Here is a 16567-nt window from a genome sequence, read left to right as displayed (position 1 = left end):
TGTGTGCCGATATTTAATAGAGCCAGCCACGGTCTTCTAGGTAAACGTTTGAGTACCAGCACTTAAGACCTGATTTAAATCTTGGCAGACGTCCCCTCTGTGCGCCAAGGCATCCAAGTAAATTACTCTGTTGCCCTGGTGGAAAGACCACCCTCCAGATTTATAAATGCCCACCAGGCAGGTGGTCGTTCATAAAAGCATTGCCTGGAATCGTTTTGATGGCGGTTTTTGTCAATGCACTTTTCTCACTGCTATGGGGCTGCATCAGCAGGACGCAGCCCTGTAGCTCAGAGTATTTCATTTTTCTTTTTAAAAAGAAAATCACGAAACAGGCTTTCTTTTTTGTTTTGAAAAGTAAAAATATAATGCTCCCCCTCACCATAGGAGTAGTCAACCCCTGGCAGAGGGAGCATTATAACGATTTTACTGCTTCTTACTGCCAGGTTTTTAGACTACATGTTTCCCCATCTAAATTGGGTGGGCGGCCATGCAGCCATTTCTCTGATGGCCCTTACTCCCCAAGCTTGTCAGAAAAGTTTGGCCACAGCAGAGACAGAGTAGTCTCCACACTGGACAAACTTAAGGTCCATGAACAATTAAATTTTGCAGACAGACCACTATTTTGGTGGGGTGAAAACACCATGTGTTGCAATGGAGCACCCTCTCCACCAATATATAAATCACGTCCTTTTTCTTTTATAAATTAGGCACTGCCTTGATAACACCCTTTATATTTGACATCCTTTTTCTTTGCTCTGAAGGTGTATATTTTGTGTATTCAATCCCTGGTTTTGTATCTTTTGTGCTTCTGTGGTTTCTGTAAATTGGTGAAAGTCACCCTGCTGCTAAGATGGGAATATACATATATAATAAACAAATAGATTATAAGCATAATGTGTGTGTGTGTGTGAATGTTAGTGGGGGATTGTGTATGTGCGTGCCTCTTTGTCTCTGAACGCATGTGTGGGCGTTGCTGTTCGTACTGTATTGTACCTGTTGCCACGCAGAATAAACCTTCCATAATGTGATTCAGAATAAATTGATACTTGAATTTATTCAAGGCCATTAGGGACAGCTTACTTAGACTTCTGACTTGCAAGTGGAAAATAGAAGGAATGCGCTTGAATTATCTTTTTATATTTTGATATTTCGAGTGTGCATTGAGTTATAGTCAAAGAACCCTTCATGTCTGTAATTCTTGTGACCTTGGTAGAAAGAACCTAAGGATCACCAGGAGCTGTAATATACATAGTGCCTCGGGGGATAGCCCCTTCAGTAATACTGATTGCGCTGGCGAGGGCTTTCTCTCATTTTTATTGGGACATGGGCCCATGCAAAGAGGGAATCACTTTGATTCTGCGCCTTCTTCCTATTCTGGAGAAGGGCACAGAATCAAACTGGCCCTTAGAAGGCACAACGACAGTGCACCACAAAACGGTGGCGTGCTGTCAGTGTGCCACCTCAAGGCAGTCTTCTAGGTGTGGGAAAGGGGGTGCCATAGACCGACCAGACATCCCCGGCAGGTAAGTGCAGTTACTCAGTGCACCAGCTTTCATGGCGATTTCTGTCCCCCTTTAAAGTGCATTTGGCAGCCACCTGCGCCAGGAAACACAGAGTGACTTGTGAGCAGCCGCTGCATATTTCACTGAATGTGCTGCCCCCATGGTAGGTTCTCAGCTGCCTTGACTGCAGCATATTAATTGTAAAAAGGCACTCAGTCCCTCGTAGCACCTAGATCATCTGTTTAGCTGTGTACTGTGGCGCAAACAGAGACATAGAACACTGCCTATGTGGGAGTCTAGGTGACCCTTCTCACTCCCTGTAGAGAACAGAGCTGCCTGGGGTAACTCGACGTGTCCTTGGATGGATCAGTCTCAATCCTTGATCTGCCTCATAGCAAAAACTGATCCAAAGAATAGTAGGTACTAGCAAAAGTGAAAAATCTGATTGCAGGAAAAACATACCCTTAGAAAAGCAAAGTAAATGTGAAATTCGATTGCACAGCCTTGTACACAAAATGGCGGTCATAACTGCACGAAATAATAGCGCTATAGTTAAAGGCTTGAATCTCTTTTGTCTTATTGGTGATTCTTAATGCCGGGTGGTGGTTGCAGGTGATGGGCACGGACACTCATTTTTGTGCACTATATTTCATCATCAGACTTTGACCCAGGCAATAGGGAGATAGAAACAGAAAAGGGAGAAAGAAGAAGGAATAGAAAGGTAGAAAAACAGTGAGAAAGGGAGACAGCAAGAATGAAAAAAAACACACAAGTGAGAGAGAAAGAGACAGTAAGTGGCATATTTCGAGGCCCTTGTGCCACTGTTGCATCACTTTTTGAGACGCAATGGTGGTGCAAATCATCAAATCATATTTATGAACCCACGCAAAGCCACTTGGCCTCATAAATATGGAGTATAGCAAGCAGCGCAAATTGTTACATCGCCTTACTCTGCGATAGGAAGGTGTTCCATGGGTATCGTGGTGGGTGTTCCCACACAACACCCATGGATTTTGACGCATCTCCTGCTTTGCACGACCTTTTAAGCATGGGGAATGCGCCAAAAACCTTACGCCTCCCCAGGGGAAGCGCAAAGAGGAAAAATATTACTATTTCTCCTCGTTTTTTTCCCTTTGCATTCTACGTCACACCTAGAAAGAGGAAAAAAACTCCCAGGATTGTTGTTGTGCAGGAAGGTGTCTCTTCCTGCACAAAAACAATCCTGCTTGCAATGCAGACACCGTCGCCCCATGGTACAAGGGTGCCTGCGTTGGCGCTAGGCAGCCAAAAGGGCACCAGTGCAGGGGGAAAGGTCGAGAATGAGCTGTATTGCTTTAATACAGCTCATTCCTGCCCTTTCCATTTGACACAAGGCAGCGCAGCAAGGTGACTTGGCCTGCGCCAACATTTCTTAAATATGCCCCTATGTACGTAGTGGTGGAGGGATATGGCACAAGGCGTAATAAAGGAGAGCCAGCTTTGGTATACCACAATCCCAGCACTCAGGCAGCATCAGTGGTGGGCTCCTATGCAAAACACAGACACCCTGGCTTTCATGGTTTTTTTTACACTGTAAGCACTGCTGGTTGTCATATCTCGTCTCCATCACGGTGACATTGGGTTTTCATTGCTCACCAGGACCACTGCTCCATCCACAGTGGGTGCTGCTAGTCCGAGTGCCATTGCTATTACATTGGGGCCCAGGCCCACCAGTGTTCATTGGGCCTATGGATCTCATTGTGTGTAACATTAGTATAAATATTTGTTGCAATGATTTCTATTGCAATTACAATGAAACTCTTTCACTTTTAAAGGTTCTACCTCACACATTTTGATCTATAAAGTGCTAGACGCCTGGTGTTACTTGTAAAAAAGTAACTTTTTTGGCAAGTCTGTCTGATACTAAGGAGAACACAAACAGACGCGGGATAGCCACAAATAGGACAGCCCCTATGCCACATATTCACCCTGGAGAAATAATATCACAAAGTCCCCAGAAGGACGGAGATAGAGGAAGGACAAAACAGCAACCCTTTCCAGCATGATTTAGGTCTGACATGCTCAACAAACAATAAAATAAAACAGACTCATAATTTGGCAGCAAATGTTTCAATGGTTACGCAGACTGGCAAGAGCCTTCCAAAATAAGGCCCTTAGTAGGAGCTACCCAGAGCGTTATCCTTTTACTGCCCTGGGCAACTCTGACTTCCCCAGCGTCTCTGAGCATTATAGGGTTTGTAGACTCCAAACATAACAATTCTGGGCGCGGACCACAGATGGAAGAAGTGGGCGCTGCGGGCAGCTCCTGGCCATCACACACAAGATTAATTCACCATGGGGTAGCAGAAAATCTCCACCAGGCTGAAGTTAAACAACATCTGCGCTCTTTTCACCCCCAGCCCCAGTCCGCCGCCACACGGACAGCAAAAAAAGCCTGAACTAATTTACCAACTGATTCAAGCAATTGGTAGATGTACGCCATGAAAAGACTCGTAAGGAGAAAATAGGCAGAATTTGACCAAGAATTCCGTGAGCCGAGTGTTATTCCTCATTCTGGTGAAAATATTTTATAATCAACATTAAATCACGGAAGGGGGGCAGGTGTAGATACGCCTCCAGGCGGACAAAAAAAAACCTGAATCAGTTAATCAATCGATTCAAGCAAGTGGTAGATGTACGCCACGATAAGGACAAAATAAGCAGAAATTGACCAAGAATTCCCTGGTCCGTGTGTTATTCCTCATTCTGGTGAAAATAATTTATAATCAACATTAAATGGCGGGGGGAGGGGGATTCTGGTTGATATTGGAAATTATGACCCCAGTACCTCCCAGCAGAGTTAACAGGGTGCTTGTAATGAGGCTCTAAATGACAGGAGACATGCACAGAACCACTCACCAGCTCACGTATGCTGTGCTGTGAAAGAGTCAGTGTATGTGGGAATGGCCATTTGGAAAGTATATCTAACCTTGGTGGCACGTTTAGGAGGGAAATATTTAGATCTATTGCTTTCTAAACTAAAAGAATATGTGGGCAGGGGTAGGCTTAAGTTCATTTTACCAAGTGCCTCCTAGGCCATTATTTTAAAGATTTGGGGCCAGATGTAGCAAAATGACATTTTGCGAATTGCAAATTGCGAGTACTAGCGACTCGCAATTTGCAAGTCGCAAAATGTCATGCAGAAAGGTGTCCCAGACACCTTCTGCGAGTCGGTATGGGGTCGCAAAGACCCACCTCATTAATATTAATGAGGTGGGTCGCAAATTGCGGCCCCATACCGACTATGGGCACTCGCTAACATGGAGGCCTGCTGTAGTCAGCAGGCCTCCATGTTAGCGACCTTCTTTTAAATAAAGCAGTTTTTTTTTTTTTTAAATGTAGCCCGTTTTCCCTAAGGGAAAACGAGCTGCATTTAAAAAAATCCGAAACCTTTTGTTTCGTTTTTTTCAGGGCAGGGAGTGGTCCCTTGGACCACTCCCTGCCCTGAAAAAATGTTTTGGGGTCCATTCACAAAGGGGAAGGGGTCCCATGGGGACCCCTTCCCGTTTGCGAATGGGTTACCATCCACTTCAAGTGGATGGTAACTGCGACTCCATTTGCGACCGCATACGCGGTCACAAATGGAATTGCATACCATTGCGAATCGCAAATAGGAAGGGAACACCCCTTCCTATTTGCGATTCGGAAATGCATTTTGCGAGTCGGATCCGACTCGCAAAATGCATTTCAACATAGCAAAGTGGCTTTTGCGAGTCGCAAACGGCGTTTTTCGCCGTTTGCGACTCTCAAAACCCTTGCTACATCTGGCCCTTGGACATTTTTTAAAGGTTATTATCAGATTTTAATGCTCTGTATGAAACTTTTCAATAATCTTGAATGCAAGTGATTTATTATAGAATTAACTATGCAATAACATTTTAATAAACAGCAAACACATTCGTGCACTTGCTAACATAATACTGTTTCAAGAGCCAGTCAGACTGGTACCTTCAGGAACGGAGGCGGTTATGGACTCAAATGCCTCTAGCTGTGTCTTCATGTGGCATTTTGTGCCTCAATGTATTATTATGGCAGATGATGTATGTTCTACTGTGCAGAAAAGCCTTGTCACAAGTCTCCTGGCCAGAGCTCTACAAGTTTTTAAATGCCACTCACCAACACACTGCTACACTCTGTCGGGCTATAGTGCTAAGCTACAAATTGCCCAAAGTGGTCCTCCTTCTAACTTGGGTGCTTGTCACCCACCATGACCACGCCGAAACACCACGTACACTTGGTGGCAATTAATAATAGAAAAGGGTTGCAAGTATTTTTAACTCCATTTCAGTGGGGAGTTTACCTGCTGCCTTTCTGTGGCAAATCCGCTTAGTATACAAAAGATGATTGTTGGAATGCTTGCATTTTTTCTAATAAGTGTCAATCGCTTGGGGTACTACTCCAAACCGTCATTCTGTTTCCAAAGATGCCACCTCAATTTAGACCCAGTCACCTGTACATCAGCCTTGATCCTGCACCAATAGGACCAGCCCAGCCTGAACTGCCAAACCAGACAATTTCCAAAGCCGAATACAAGCGTCCCAAGACTGTTTTCGCCCTTATTAGGGTTCGTCAGACGGGTGCAGCTTGGTTCTAGTGGCACAGTGAGCCATGGACCAATGTCTAGGCACATCACTGGTTACCCAGGGCATTACCTAAACACACATCAGTTTAGTATATCATGTTTGTATGTAGTGTTCTTCTAAGATTTTCTGGCTATCCATGGGCTTAAATGGTAGCCAGTGCTCCTACCTCCCATTCCCATTCCATGCCTTGTGCACTGCTCCTCTAATTTCCATCGCTAGAACTAGTTGTGAAACCAAGAGCATGTACATGGCTTCTGATACACATGGAGCACAAAGGATATTGTTTGGATTCCTGGGCCTGGAACAAGTGAGTTTCAGTAGCTCAGCCTATGCTATGGTCATGAGTCGCTGATTCTGCACAACTTATCTAAGAGTGATGGGCATCCTGCTCATCTCCCACATCTTCTATTCTGATGTGCTGGGGAGAGAATACTACAGCAATGGCAGTAAAGGCAGATTGGTGCAGTAGAGATTTTGCTGCTACCCCTGACATTATAGACACGGCCTATATGTACGCATCAGACATAATCAACTGTGTGGTCTAATCCTTGTTGATGTAAAGTGATGCATTTGAATTCAGAAATAGAGTGCATTCACTGTAGTGGCAGGAGAAATTATAAAGTGTGCTTTAACCTCAATAAGGGAAATGTTATCATTGAGCATTTTATTTTTATTCATTTGAATTTGAATGTCATTTCATGTAAAACAATAAGTTTATGTAATATGTGCACTAATGCTAAAGGTTGACATTAAAAAATGTAGATCTCCATCATAACTGAATGCACTTGTTAACAATGTATTTAATTTAACTAGATGTATCATGAAGTTTAAATGAGAAACTGTAATCTACATTTATACTAATGTAGAATTAAACATGTGCACAGTGTAACGTGGACCTAAATGTGCCTTTGCTTAATAGTAGCTTCCCTTGAACTGAATTTCTTTAACATGAGAAACTGTTTTTCATTTTTTGCTAGTGTGTTATTTCATTGCAGGTAGTTTTCCATGAAATGTTAGTTTGGAAACAGATGTACTATTGTTTTACTCCTAGAGAGCCTGAGAAAATAACCTTGGAGAAGGTACATGAAGAGATTGAGAGAGAAATTATTGTTCCTTTTCATACATGTTGCAAATGATGTTCAGGAGACCAAGGACAGCAACGCTCCCAAGCTTGTTGTGGGACCCAGCCCTGTTGTAACATGTTTTACCGGAGATGGGAGAAGACTGGAACATGTGATGACCTGATCAATGGGTGTTGTCCAGTGGACCAATCGCAATATTAACTTGGATTTTCAATGATTATTGTGAGGCAGATTACCTTGGACTTTGAGAGGTACAAACCTTTAACTTCCCCTTTTTTGCCCATGCTTTGCTGAGTGTGACTTAGGCTTACAAGTTTCCACTAAAGAAGACTCTTCACTGAGCTCCTGAAATGCTCACACCTTCCCATTCCCCATGTGCTTTTCATTCAAATTTGTTTTTCATTTTTCCAAATTCTTTCTGTCCTATTCTTGCTCCTCACTTTTTGCCCGCATGCTCTTTAGTTAGATTCCATTTTTGATAGGTTAGGATTTAGAGAATTGTCCTAATTGCCCTTAGTTAATTTAGCTAGATTATTTGACTTGCATTAATGTATAAGAGAAATGACCAGCGTTTATTTTCAGAACATCATATTCTGCTGTTAATATTCTGCATTGCGGTTAAAGAGTGGTTGGTTTGTCTCATGGTGACTCATTTAAATGTCTTTAGACTATTTGGCTACCCTGTGGTAATATTGTATCTTTGCAGTATTTTCTTTAGATTTATTTACATTAACCTGAGTGTAAATTTGTAATAAAACCCTTTAACTTTAATTCTAATTTGGGTTTTTAATGTGTGGTCGAGTTGGATACACTGTTAGTTAAATGTTGATTGATGCTTTGTTTGACTATCTAGGTTAATTCCCTGCATTGACTTCAAGATCATTGAATTCGAATTAGAGCATACAAAATGTTCCATCATAGCTGGGAGCAGCGGATGGTTCAGTCCTCAGGGATATAGAGATACGGAATTCGGGTGTCCTCTTATGGAATTGTCAAATCCCAGTCCAAAATCTGACCCAATGGTTTGTTCAGAAGATTAATGGAGTTCTAGGATCGGTCCATTGCAGTGGACGTGTGAGTATCAATATGGTTGTGCTTTGATTGCTATGCTTATTTTGCTGTGATTTGAGGCGGTTGTGAAGTTTTTTTCGGAGATAAATTGAAGTATGTTGCAATATCAATGACGGGAATGCGGATAGTAAGTAACACAAGTACTTATTTACAACTTAAAGTAAAGATGGAGCCACCCCTCGACTCGTCCCGTTTCCAGCAACCGCCACTGCCGTCTCCACGTTCACTCGAATCTCAAGAGCTCCAGGATTCGGTGTCAGGATTCCAATATAGCTTGAGTACAACATTAATATAGCTTGAGTACAACATTATCTCTTTCTCTTTTTTTTTTTGAACACTCATCGAACAACATTCATAAAATAATAATGAACAAAAGTTTAACTATCATAGAAACTAAACATTCTAAACCTATAAAGCCTGTGTACACAACCTTGAAGCACAAAGAATAACATTTCACTAAAACTTAGTTCATACATCTAGCTTCAGCTTCTAAGGTAAATATTTTTCCCAGGTGGATCTGCGTACATTCACAACCCCCGTATCCATGGGATGACATTGGACATTAGAAAACCCTAATACCTTTTTCGGGAGATCCTCTACTGCATCTGGACAATCCCCAGACCCTTCGTCACTTTCAACCCCTGCAAGACTCTTCTCTGGTATCTTCACAATTTTTGCCATATTCCACCAACGACCCCCATCCACCGTTACAGCATTTCCACAAGTTTTAGTGACCCTCACCGGATTGCTAAAACAGGCATCACCTTTTCTTACAACAGTACTTTTTTTATATGTACTAAATCCCACGGGTGTATCATTCTTTGTTTGGTGGCTTTGATGGAGTTGTATCTGTTCTTCATTTGTACCTGACCCAAACCAATATTCTCCCACTTGTCAACACCCCCCATCTCTTGAAACCTTATCCTTTACTGAACTGGCCAACCATGCAGGAAATAGAATGGAAGTGGGTTTGTGACCTCTTAAGGCTTCAAATGGGGACACCTTAGTCAAAGAGTGCGGTGTAGAACGGTAAAACCATAACATAGTTTTTAACTGCTTCTTCAGTATCACAATTATTGTTCCTAGCCCATTTTATACAATCCCCTACTACTCTATTCATTCCCTGGATCAAACGATTGGTTTGGGGATGATACAGGGAGCTCTTTAGGTGCCTAATACCCGATTGTTTCAAGAAATTTTCCATCTCAATATTGACAAATTGAACCCCGGTGTCAGAAATGACATTGTCACGTAGGCTCTCATTATTCTAATGAGGCTACTGGATTTCGAGTGGCAGAATCGCCTGCGGTGTGGGAGACTGAGTCTGACCCACTACAGGTGACACCTGTTGCTCCAATCCGGGTTCTTCTCCGACTAACAAGCAGTGCCTCACGTCTACCCAAGGGCAGGGGTGATTGGGCAGCCGAGCGCATGACATAACTGGTTTCTCAGGGAAGCTGTGGTCACTCAGGTCTCATCTGTTTCTCCCAGTTACATTAGTCTCACATACACAATGACAAACAGAGGCAGTATATATTTCAATAATGCTTCAATAAAGTGACTGCATCTTAGATAGCAAAGCGTGGACTGCAATAACCATGATGATACAGCATGACAAGATTAAAATTGTGACAAGGAGAGTAAAACATAAAAATAATGTTACCACATTGTCACTAGAGTCAACAGACTAATTCCTACCTAAGCTATGATAGAGCACAGCACGTTAAGCTCTAATTCTGCCTTTCAGGTTCCCCTGGGAAGACATCACCCCCCATACCTGAGCAAAGGCCTGAAGTCTGCAAAACAGCTGTAGCGAAGCATTCGGCAATCAGCATACAGTTGTGGTTCTCTGGCTGGAATCTCCCTCTAACATGTAAGGGACAGGGAAGTGTTTTTATAATAACTGCTGATGTTCTGAGAAAATGTCCCAACGTATTTTCTATGAATGTCAGAGACTATACTTATATCACATTCACCGGCAACCTATCTTGCTGCAGCCTTGGAAGAAGCACAGAGTGAGCAAGAATGTTTTGTTTGAGAACAGAGTACTGGCTTAGGCAATAACAGTCAGATAGAGAGAAAATAAAACAAGACCATAAAAGTGGCTACTGTAACAATAATAAAGCAAAGCTGAATAAAATATATCTAGGTTAAAGTGTACAGCGGCAGGCCTAGTATGTTAAAATAACATGCATGGAGTTATAACTAAAATGGCTGCACAATAACATCTTCTGGAAAACTTTCATGCATGCAAATGTCCTTCAGGGAACCCACTGCATTGGTCGCAGAAGGTGTGGCACAAAAACATACTTCTGACCATCTGCTGTGACAATCCATCAGAACAAATGCATACCGCAAATTGTGAGGAGGAAAATTGAACGGGCCAATCATGTCGACACCCATGTCGACACCCAACTGCACCCAAGGTCCCTATGGAAGATCTATAAGTTGTAAAGGTGGGGTGCTACCCTTTAACCCTTTCTCAGCACTGTTGCAAATCACATACCCTTTTACCACAGGGTCCAAATCCTTAGCCATAAAATGCCCCCAATGGTGCTCTCTCAATCTCCATTTTGTCATAGTTGCCCCAAGGTAACCTTCATGGGCAGAATTAATCCACCCCGCACAAACACCATACGGCGGAATACACTTCTCACACCTCAAAAGCACCCCATCCTCAATAAAGATTTCTTCTCTAATTTTGCAAAATGGATGCACAGACAATGTCAAATTTCTCTCTTTTGGCCAACCATTTGTCACATATTCCCTCAATTTGGCTAGTAATTCATCTTCACTTTCAGCTTTCTTCCAGTCAGCTTTACTAAAAGCTTTAAATGTGGGTAAATCCACACTAGCAACAAAACAGTCCTCCTTATCTTCCTCATCACTCATCTCATCCAACTCATTGATCGGTAACCTAGAAAGAAAATGAGCTCCTATATTATCTCTACCGGGTAAGTACCTAACATCCAGATCATATTGCAAATGAGTCGTGGTCAAACGAGCAATGCACGGGGTAGTGTAACTAACCCTGTCACCTCTTAAATATACATGAGGGGCTTATAATCAGTTAGGAATATGAACCTTCTTCCCCAAACATAACATCAACATTTTTCACTTGCCCAGACACAAGCAAGAAGCTCCTTTTCAATGTAACTCAGCTTCTCTTAAAACCCTCGAAGCATAACAAATGGTTACTACACCCTGTGATTATTCCTGTGTTAAAACTGCCCCCAAACCGTACTTGCCGGCATCTACCATGATAGTACACATCAACTGCGGATCATATGAACGTAACACTTTGGCATTTGTCATTTCTGATTTCACCAACTCAAAGGTGTCCTGACTATCTGTGTCCCAACTAAATGCGACACTGCTCTTTAACATATTGATTAAATTCTTCATTTTAGAAGCATCGTTAGTAATAAACCTTACATAAAACTCGCACAACCCTAGAAAAGAGCGTAACTCCTCTTTGTTCTTGGAAGAAGGACATTCTCCGACTGCCTTGACCAAACCTGACCTGGGTTTGACTCCTTCTCAGGATATATCATGCCCTAGGAACTCACTTTCCTTCCTCCAAAGCTCATACTTTTTCCCTTTGAAGACTACACCATATTCCTCAAAAATCTGCAAAACTGACCTGAGATTAGCATCATGCACTACTAGTTGTTTTGTGAAAATGAGAATGTCGTCATGAAGAATCAAAACCCCATGAAGATCCTTTAGTAACTGAGTCATTATCCGCTGGAAAGCCAAAGCCACCAAAGCCCGACCAAAAGGCATTCTACATAATTGAAAACTGCCAAAAGGTGTATTAAACGCTGTGTAATGCCTTGAATTTTCCTCTAGCACCACTTGATGATACGCCAATGCCAGATCGATTTTTGAAAACCACTCCGCACCATTAAGCTCTTCTAAGAGATCGTTGATTCTGAAAAGAGGAAAGGAATCAATCCAAATCTCCTTATTTAAACTTCTTAAGTCAATACACAAACACATCTTCTCATTACACTTGCGAGCTACAACAATGGGAAACAACCAAAGACTCCATTCAACTGGCTCAATCACCCCATTCATTTGCAACTTCTCCAGCTCCTGCTTAAGGTCATCTCTCAAACTGAAAGGGACTGGCCTCAATTTATCTTTTACAGGAACTGCTCCTTATTTGACTTTAATTCTGTGTCTAAATCCCCTAATACAGCCTAATTTACCTTCAAATACTTTAGGGAATTTTTTGTATAGATTCTGATACTTCTGATTCTTTAACCACCATCACCTGTTCACTAGTACCAGGTTTAAGCACCAATCCAAAGAGACCCTAATGGAACCATCCAAGAATATTAAGTCCCTTGACCGCCACAGAGACCTTACCATGGATCTTACGCCCCTTAAACTCCAAAATGTCCTCAAATAATCCCTCAAGATCTATCTTTCTGCCTTCGTGTGAGACTGGAGCTTTATTTGGAGGAAATAGCCTCCTAGATCACCATGTTCTCCTACATAATTCTGAAGACATCATAGTAATGTGTGCTCCTGAGTCCACCAGCAAGTGCAGGGTCTTATCACCAACCACAACCTCCACATAGGGATCCACACACTCACAGGGATCACAGTCACAATACCCTCATCCATCACAACCATGATCATATCTCAGAACTCAGTTTCCAATTGCTGATCTGAAACAAGATCAGCATCAGATATGCTGATAATTTTCACATTTTCACTGCGCTGCTCTGACACACCTTTGCAAAATGACCCATAAGACCACACCTGCGACATGCTATAGCTCTTGCAGGACAACCCTTAGAATCTCTCCCATGCAGTACATTTCCACATCTAAAGCATATATTAGTTTGTTTAAAGATTTGACTGTTCACATTTTTGTACTCTTTTTGTGTTGATGCCATGGTTACGGCACCGGCACTCTCATGCTCTCTAGACTGTGAGGCTAGTTCCTTAAGAGCAGCTTGTGTAAGTTCAACACTCCTCGTAACTTTGATAACTTCTTCAAGCGACAGGTCCCGCATAGTGAACAGCTTATGCTGAATGCACTTGTCGATACAATAGCCATTGAACTAATCTCTGATCAACTGATCATAAACCCCCCCAAATTGGCACTATGAGCACAACTTCCTTAGCGCACTAATGAAGTAATCTACCGATTCGTCGTGTAATTGCGACCTTTTCAAGAACTTGTGACGTACAACCACAAGACTAGGTTGTCTTTCAAACCTTAAAGCCAGCTTCTTTAAAGCTTCCTGATATTTGTCCAGCTCTTGATCCTCACCAAGCTCTACATCTGGGAGATGTTTTAAGATCTCTCTTCCTTCAAAACCCAAAGAGTGCATCAAAATAATTTTATTTTCTTTCTGGCCTAAAACATGAAGCACCAATGACCCCCAAATATGCTTCAAAAGCATCTAGCCATTGTCTCCACTAAACTGGAGGGTCGCCTGGAGATTCCAAAAAGGGAGGTGGAGCAAAACATCACACACAACAATGCAGATTCAGTACACCCAATGGCGAGCAAAAAAAAATAAAAAAAATAGTAAAAATATAGACTGAGTCTTGAGCTGAGTGTCAGTTAAAACAATGTAAGTGTTATATATTTTTTTTGCTTTGTTTGTTTGAAAGTCATTACCAAATCATGGGCAACGTGCGCGTTATCACTTATAAGATGTGCACATCAGCTTAATATCAGGCGATGCACAACAATAACTGTAGAAGTTTGAACCTTGAGTTGCCTTTAAGACGTCTAAGCTGTGCGCATCAGCAGAATTGAGAAAGCCAACTTCACAAAAAGTGGGATGGATCCGCTTAAGACATCTAAGCTCTGCGCATCAGCGTACTTAACAGAACGCGTCAAACTCTGTTGCCAAGGAACCAGAAGCGTCATCGGACATGTCCGTGCGGCACCGGAGTTGCCGTCAGCACCAACGTTGGGAGGCACGCGTGTACCTCTCGTGCTGCAAGCCTGTGGTAGAGTTCCCGCACATAATAAGTACTTACGATATCGGCCAGCAGGACAATACCATAAAATGCCCCATCTTAGACCTACAATACACTGCCTGAAGCTTGTGCCGATCGAAAGGGGCATGTCCACACTGCCAGACAATCATGCAGATGGAAGGGGCATATCCACTGACTAAATCTTTGACGGTCCTTCAGGAAAAACAACCCGTGGGATCCTCAGGGGGCTCCAAATGCTCATTGCAAAAATTATGTTGCAATATCAATGACGGTAACGCGGATAGTAAGTAACATAAGTATTTATTTATAACTTAAAGTAAAGATGTAAGGAGCCACCCCTCGACTCGTCCTATCTCTATCAACCGCTGCTGCCGTCTCCGCGTTCACTCAAATCTTGAGAGCTCCAGGACTCGGTGTCAGGATTCCAATATAACTTGAGTACAACACTAATATAGCTTGAGAACAACAAAGTCATTGGGTGAAGTGGTACTTATTGCAAAGATTTGAGTTGGTTATCTGGTCCGTCGTGGCCTAAGACCCCGGGATATTGAGAAAAGTGTAGAAGACATCTGTTGTTCTTGTCTGCTGTGTAAGCGGAGTTGATTGTGAGAAGCCGTCGAAAGCACTGTCAACAAGGGATTTTCTTTTGTGTGAGTGTGAGAGGTTGGTACAGTGAATTTCAAGTGCAAAGGGAAGAACTGTATCAATCGAAGCAAGAACTGCTGGTCAAGATTTCAAGAAGTGAATGTGAGAGTAGGTTAGAAAGTGTAGCTCAAAACTGTTTTTGAAGTGATGATTTCCCCGAACCTTTAGCTAAGCAAAGTTGCTGTTGAAAAATCACTTGCATTATTTTTTCCAATTAGGTTTGAGTGAAGAAAGTGGTTGAGAAAGAAATTGTCAAGGCGAGTGAGCTGCTGCAACGAGTAAGATTAATGTTACATTGTGCTGCACTGGTACAGGTCAGTTGGTGTAAAGCTGCACTAGTATTGGTCGACTGCGTCACAGAAAGTCACGCTGGTCTTGGTTGTGAAAGCCAAACAGAGAATTGTTGGGAAAAAATTACTTCCTGATTGCGAATGAAAAGCCACTTGGTAATTATTGAAATTTTATTGAAAAATGAAATTCTTTAAAGCATTTAGATGTTTTATGAAGGGAGAAGCATTTATTTCTGTTAGACAGGGAATGGAGATTCCACCTAGAGCTACGCCAGGCTATTATGTGATGTCATACCTAGGTCTTCATGCATGTCTTTGGCTTGAGCAGTGGCACAAGATCACTGAGAAAGAGGGTGCACTGGCATTTCCATTCTATGTAAAATATAATTTGAGGATTGGCTAATTGCCATGGAGCTGTAGAACCTCTGAAAATAAAAGCCACTTTGTCAGGATCTGGTGCAAACCTTGAATCTGAGTAGACAGTTGGATACTGACCCACACTTTTTACAAATAAAGTGAGGCTTATGACTTAGCCATTCTTCCCTTTTCGCTCAAAGAGCCATGCAAAACTGGGCAGAGAACAGGGGAGGACTAGAGGCACAGTTCTTGTTTGTCTCTCCATGAGGAATAAGGATTGTGCCCCCAGATTTGAAGAAAACATGTTGCATTTGCTAAAGGCAGTGGAAAGTTTGTTAAAAAGTTAGTTCCAGAGCCCAACTTATTGGCCAGTTGCTCCAACCTTTCTACAGTCAATTGAAGTCAGGTACATTTCAAATAGCAGTGGCTATGCATATTATGGTAGCCGTTCTACTGATCTTCAGCTGAATGCTGGCATGCCAGAAAAAGCTAGCTAATCTTCTTTAGAAACAACCAGTGAAATTATCATTATAGGAATAGGATCAGAGTATAGTGTTTTAAATTAATCAGGCCCTGTACAGTTGCTTCAGAAGAGCTCTTACTGAACTTGGCATTATATGTATTAAAATGAAATGGTTTAATACCTTCACAACAACATCACTTTCATTTGGATCAAAAAGAGGGAGTGTCTTGGACAAATGACGTCTTAAACATATATCTGCCAACCATTTTAATGATATTAATCTATATCTTGGAATATCACTGCATAGATATACCATTATTGCTTGCTACGTAAAAGTAGTGTTCGCTCATGTAGAAGTGAGAGAAGCACAAGGGTATCTTACAAGCAAAAGAGACCTTCTACTGCCAAGGGCAACATTACAGCAAATCAGATTCAAGTAAGTCAATTGGCCATTTCAAGAAGAGGAGCACTCTATAAAACACGTTTAAGTTTGACAGCCCATCACCCCAATGTAAAATGTAAAACACCAAATATAATTCTTTGCTGGTCCTTCCTGTCTTGA

The 16567-nt window shown here is 42.1% G+C and overlaps 1 long non-coding RNA gene across 1 annotated transcript in view; it reads left to right on the top strand.

Annotated features, from left to right (window-relative positions):
• The window catches only part of LOC138268417 (uncharacterized), a 68496-nt gene that overhangs the window by 12297 nt on the left and 39632 nt on the right, over window positions 1–16567 (top strand). Inside the window, exons 2-3 of the long non-coding RNA XR_011199995.1 lie at window positions 7176–7457; window positions 8060–8280. This is a non-coding gene — a long non-coding RNA (uncharacterized lncRNA). The remainder of the gene's footprint in view (window positions 1–7175; window positions 7458–8059; window positions 8281–16567) is intronic.

This window comes from Pleurodeles waltl, chromosome 12, assembly GCF_031143425.1.
Source record: "Pleurodeles waltl isolate 20211129_DDA chromosome 12, aPleWal1.hap1.20221129, whole genome shotgun sequence".
Lineage (NCBI taxonomy): Eukaryota > Metazoa > Chordata > Amphibia > Caudata > Salamandridae > Pleurodeles > Pleurodeles waltl.
Note: the sequence above shows the minus strand (reverse complement) of the source record. Positions and strands in the feature narration are given on the sequence as shown.